Source organism: Myotis myotis, unplaced genomic scaffold (genome assembly GCF_014108235.1).
Source record: "Myotis myotis isolate mMyoMyo1 unplaced genomic scaffold, mMyoMyo1.p scaffold_m19_p_1, whole genome shotgun sequence".
Classification (NCBI taxonomy): Eukaryota; Metazoa; Chordata; class Mammalia; order Chiroptera; family Vespertilionidae; genus Myotis; species Myotis myotis.
The window spans coordinates 71909510-71916095 of NW_023416313.1; positions in this window are offsets into that span (position 1 = coordinate 71909510).

Here is a 6586-nt window from a genome sequence, read left to right on the forward strand (position 1 = left end):
ATACTAAATAAAATTGTGGCACTGTAAAACAAACAATAAAAGTCTAATACATGATAGGAAAGAGGATTGTCTCCCAAGAATTCAAGTGTTTTGATCACTCTTTAATCCCTGCTATCACCACCCACTATACCAGTGGTTCTCAACCTTGGCTGCACATTAGGATCACCTGTGAATTTTTTTTAAATCCTGATTTCTGGGCTTCATCCTCTGGAAATTATGTTTCTTTGTTATGGGGTGGGGCCACAACATTAGTAACAAAGAAATAATTTCTAGAGGATGAGGCCTAGAAATCAGGATTTTAAAAAGATTCCCAGGTGATTCTAATGTGCAGCCAAGGTTGAGAACCACTGTACTATACCATCCTAAATCTCAAAAATGCCTTTTTCTCTATTCCCCTTGCAAAAGACTCCCAAAACCCACTTGTTTTTACATGGATAGATGCTGACACCAATACATCACAGCAGCTAACCTGGACTGTCCTGCCACAAGGATTTAGGGACAGTCCTCACTGATTTGGTCAGGCCTTAGCCTCAGATCTTCAACACCTCGACTGAACTCCAGCATCCTCCTCCAATGTCGATGACCTTCTGCTATGTAGTCCTCTAACTTCCTCACAACTACACACCCATACCCTTAATTTCCCGGATGAACGGGGCTACCGCACATACCCTCATAAAGCCGAGTTGTCCCCAACCACAGTCACCTACCTCGGTTTCACTCTCACCCTACAAAGCCAAGCCATTACCTTGAACTGTAATTGCCTTATCTCCTCCATGACTGTCCCCTCCCATAGACAAGAAATACTCTCCATTCTTGGGCTTGCTGGGTACTTTCACCTCTGGGTTCCCAACTTTAGTCTTGCAAAGCCCCTCTATGATGTGGTGAAAGGAGCCCTCACTGAGCCTTTAGATCCCAAGACCAGAATTCTCACCCCCTAAAATGCTCTGAAAACTACTCTTGCCTCAGCACTCACCCTACTACCTGACCTATCCAAACCCTTCATTTTATACATGGATAAGGGCATCACTCTTGGTCTCCTAGGCTAGAAATCAGGGCCAGACCTCAAGGTCATTGCCTATCTTTCTAAAGAGACCCCACCATTAGGGGCTGGCCTGCCTGCCTCTGGGCTCTGGAAGTGCTGACCCTTGGGCCCAGGAAAGCTAGAACTTACCTTCTCCCAGCCAATGATGGTCTATTCCCCACATGCACTCAGAATTTACCTCCACCAAACCACCCTTTTCCTTTCCTCTCCAGGCTCCAGCTGGTGCCGTGCTAGCACAGCCAAGGGTTTGGTGAGTCTGAGGAGGGGCGGTGAAGGATTCAAGAAAAGACAAAGAGAATATAGCTGGGGATCGGTGGATCTCCTGTGCCTGGATGAGGCCACAGAGAAGGATCCAGCTAGCAGGCTGAGGCTTTATTTTATAGCCAGAGAAAAACAAGATAGTGGTCACCATAGTTACAGTGTTCTTGTGAGTTTCACTTGTTTTGGCAGCACTTGGCTGCACCTGCCACAGCCCATTAGCTACCCAGGAAGGATCTAGGGGGGGCCATAAGGTCAAGCTTAATTATGCTAAGAGGGCTCTTCCCTCTGAGCTGGGACTTGTTTGTGACTCTGCCACAGGTCAATCTGAGGCTTAACTCTAGAGTCGCTCCCTACACAGCCTATTCACCTCACCCTCATGGAAGCTCCCCATATCACCTTATGCCACAGCACCTTCCTGAACCTGCTTCCACCTTCAGATGACAATGAACAACACCCATGCTGAAACCGCCTAGATTTTAAGCAGCCTTATTTCCCACACATCACCAATGCACCTTTCCCCAAAATGGCAGACACCTGGTTCATAGATGGCAGTGCCAGTACACAAAACGGGCAATGAGTGGCCAGTTATGCAAATGTCTCCAATACCCACACTACAGAATCAGGGGCCCAGCCCCCCAACCCCTCCTCCCAGAAGGCAGAACTTACAGCCCTTCCTCGAGCATTAACTCTAGCAACTGGACAGATTATCAACATCTACACCGACTCCTGCTATGCTTTCACATCCTCTATTCACATGCTACAGTCTCGGAGGAGCTGGGCTTCCTGACAACCAGAGGGTCCCCAATCACCGCCAATCTTATTCTCCAGCTCCTTCAGGCTGCAAGATGCCCTAAAGGAATTGCCACCAGATGGCCACACACCTCAAGAACATAACCAGTCAATGTTTTACTTGCTCTCAAACCTCTCCCCAGGATGCCCTCAAAACGCCTCCATCTTTTCCCACTCATCAGGTTGAAGGACAGGTTCCCAGTCAAGATTGGCAGGTTGACTTCACACACGTGCCCCCTGTAAGGCATTTCAAATAGCTACTAAATGTAGACACTTTCTCTGGGTGGGTAAAGGCCTTCCCGTCACCTCAGGAAAGGCTACGGAGGTAGTTAAGGCCCTTGCTGAACATTTCGTTTCCCGCTTTGGCCTGCCCACCTCCCTACATTCAGATAATGGTCCAGCCTTCATCTCTAAAGTCACCCAAGGGGTGGCCACTGCACTACAGGTCTGTTGGAGCCTACAAATCCCTTACCATCCTCAATCCTCTGGCAAGGTCAAGATAATGAACTCAATCCTGAAACAATACCTCACTAAACTAAGTCTTGAGGTCTAAGAAACTTGGATCACCCCATTTCCCTTAGCCCTCATTCGCATTCGATCAACCCCTCTAGCCACCACATTCCTCAGACCTTTCAAGCTTATGTATGGCAGACCCTTTCTACTTGGACACATCCCAATTGCCTGTAGCCCTTTGGGAGATTATCTCCCCACCCTCAATCTCACTCGCAACCTCCTTTGGCAGCATGCTGACCAGTTCTTCTCAGGCCTGCCACTGACTCCCCCCTGATCCTCCACTAGAGCAGGAAGATGGGTACTCCTCCAGGCATCCTAATGCACGGGGACACTGAAGCCCAAGTGAACAGGCCCACGCCAGGTACTCCTGACCACACCGACGGTGGCCAAACTATGAGGACATCTATCCTGGGTCCACTCGTCCAAGTTGAAGTGAGCCCCTGCACCCCAGGCTCCACTGCCAGTCAGCTTGTATATGCATGCCAGTCTTGGGACTGACTCATCTCAAACTTACAAAAATTCCTGAGGAATTGTAAGCCCCAGACCCCTATGAACTAGCTTCTTCCCATCACCCTCACTGTTCTGTTTGTGCTGGTCCCTCTCAGCCCCTCCCTACCCAATGACCTACTGCAGAACAAGTCTATGATCTTATCCTATCCTTACTCAAAGAAGTCCCTTCTTTTCATCCCAGAACTGAAACACAGTTATTGACTTTCTTGTGGGATTGTTATCTTCAGGGAAGATTTCATAGGCTTTTCTTGGGACCAAATAACCTCCTGTCTAGAAATAAACTCTGGGGATTAAGTTAACTAGAATTTAGCCTGGGAGGCCCTTACTCATCCTTTATTCTGGCTGGTAGTACTTGGGATCTCCCTTGTCATTTTTTCTTTTTAAATGTGCCATTGCCTTATATCATCTGGTTGGAATTACGCCCATCGCTGTTAGAGTCTGCAATGACCCACCAAGCCTTCTCCTCCTCTTATTCTGTATGCACGTTTACCCCAAACCTCTTAACATCTCCTAAATCTTCACTATCTCTCTCAAACCCTCAATCTAACACATCACCTCCTCAACACCACCAACCCACTCTCATGCTGTACTGCTGGCTCTGTCTTGCCCTCTCTGCAGCTAGCTACGCGGCAACCCCAACCTCCTTACACGCATGAGCTGACTCCAGTCTATCCTTCCACTATAAGATACTTGGAGAGCCCCCGTTCTAACTCATGTGCCTTGATGAACATTATAACTTCCAAAGCATAAAAATGACATGAGGAAAACTCACACGAAGAGCCATTCAGTTAATCCAATCATATTTATACATTTTTTATTTTTGTTTTGTTAATCCTCACCCAAAGATATTTTTTTTTCCATTGATTTTTAGAGACAGTGGAGAGGGAGAGACATACAGAGAGAAACATTGATGTGAGAGAGACACATTGATTGGTTGCTTTCCCCACACATCTCAACCGGGACCGGGATTGAGCCTGTAACCGAGGTATGTGCCCTTGACTGGGAATCGAATCCAGGATCCTTCTAGTCCGAGGACCAATGCTATATCCACTGAGCCAAGTTGACCAGGGCTCCAGTCATATTTAAACAACATAACTGAACACTCATCCAATAAATTCCCCATTTTAGGATCAGTAACGACCAACACTGTCCTAGCATATCAGGCACCTCTTTACATCAACAGAACACTCCCTAAGGAAAGGTTTTAGGATATCTTGATCAATGCTTATGCAACTTCACTTTCAACCTTCAGCCTTCCTCTGACTGGGCTATTTTGTCACCCAAATAAGCCCCTTTTCTGAAACCCGTGTGAATCTCAGCCTGTCCATCTCGGTGACCTTCCCAACGACCAATTCCTCCCAGTTCTGTTTAGGTGACCCTGCCCTTTGATGGCTATCTCCCATGGCAGTTACATTCATAATTACAACCTGACTGTCACCGACTCCCTCCCATGGCCTCACCCATTCTGAATTTTGGGTTGAGACTGAGAGGAAATATGTATTTTTTGAGAGTACCACCACTGAGCTACACCATTAAGCCCCAAAGGCCCTTTTCAGCCCATTACAGGGGCAACCTTAGCTGGAACTTTATTTCTTTGGGAAAATGAGAACAACAAGGTTACTTACCTCTTCACCAGAGAGAACAGTTTCTGCTTAGAAAATCAGGGAATCTCCTTTCTGTGTGGTACCAATACCTATCTCTGTCTCCCAGCCAACTGAACTGGGACCTGCACCCTGATCTATCTCACCCCTGAGATAGACATTGCCCCTAGTAATTGGCCCTTTAAGGTTCCTCTCACTGTTTACACTTGAACCAAGAGAGGCATTGCCCCCCTTCCCCTCCTTGCTGGCCTAGGAATAGCTACAGGCCTAGGCACTGGGATGGAGACTAGCATCTTACCCTCCCTTTTCTACTATCAGAGCCTGTCCAAAGAACTTGCAGACAGCTTAGAGGAAATTGCCCAAAGTATTGTTACAGTACAGGACCAGATAGATTACTGGCAGCAATTACCCCCCAAAATCAGAGAGGACTTAACCTCCTCGCAGCTGAGAAAGTGGGGCTATGCCTATTCCTAGAGGAAGAATGCTGTTTTTAAGCCAACCAGTCTGGCAGAGTAAGGGAGGGGACCAAGAAGCTAGTTGATAGGAACTCAAAAGTCTGACAACAACTTTCGGAATCCTAGGCACCTGGCTACAGAATCTTAACTGGACCTCCTGGCTTCTACCTGTTGGACCCCTCTTAATGCTCTTCCTGGTACTCATCTTTGGCCCATGCATCCTAAGAGCCCTTTCTCCTTCCACCAAAACCCCATTCAGCAATTACTAATAGATCCTTAGGGAAAATGATGCTATTCCAGACCTACACTAGAGACCATCCCCTCCCTCAATAGCCAACTAATTAGGGACATCTCTACATCCCATCTACGCATGAAGAAGTTACAGAACAACAACATTGGCCTCCTTCATCAACCCCAGCTAGCAGGAACCCCAGCTTATAGGAACCCCAGCTTACAGAAAAAAAAAAGAGAGAGACTGGAATGTTAGGCACATCCTTACATTATGCATCAGTTGGGGCTCCTGCTTCTCCCAGTGGTTTCCTGTTATTTTCATTATAGGTTAACAGCCTTCAGTTTCCAGTAGACCACCTACACCTGGCCCCCACCTGCACATAGTTCAACTGGCTACTCTGGCCTTTACAGGAGAAACACATATCCCACTCCCCCTACTCTGCCCCGCTGATGCCATTTGGGTCTCAGGTCTTCTGCTCGAAGGTGCAACAATCCTATATACTAAAGCCCAGCAACCATAACAACCAGAATGACCAGAGAGCAGAACCACCTCAGCCCCTCTCTGGGCTGGCTCCGCACCCCAGCAAATGGTTAGGGACGATCAGGCAGGCAGGCAGAGTGATTAGGGGCGATCAGGTAGGCAGGCAAGTGGTTAGGGGCAATCAGGTAGGCAGGCGAGTTGTTAGGGGCGATCAGGTAGGCAGGCCAGAGGTTAGTGGCAATGAGGCAGGCAGGCAGAGCCCCACGATCAATTGCCTCAAAGAGGGAGACCCTGGCCACAGCCTGCAGGAGGGACGCTCCGCAGCTGTGACAACAGGAGGTACTGGCAGTGGTGAACACTATAGGGTGGGGCTGGCGTCACGGCGGCTCCTGAGCAAGCATGGCGCCTGCAGCCTGGCCCAGGCCCCAGGATCGCAGCCTCCCCCTGCGGCTTCTGCAGGGCTGGACTGCCACTCCTCCTGCTATGATGCCTGGGAAGGTCCCATGCATCATACCCTCTGGGACCCTACTCCTCCTCCCTCTCCTTATTTCCTCCTCCTCTTCATCTACTCCTCCTCCTCTTCCTCCTCCCAGCCCATGACCACTTCTTCTCCAGCTGCTCCAGCAGTGGGTTGCTTTCTGAGTCGGGGGTCTTAACATTTTTGGTCCTGATGATGCAGATGGGGCGATGACAGTTGAGCATC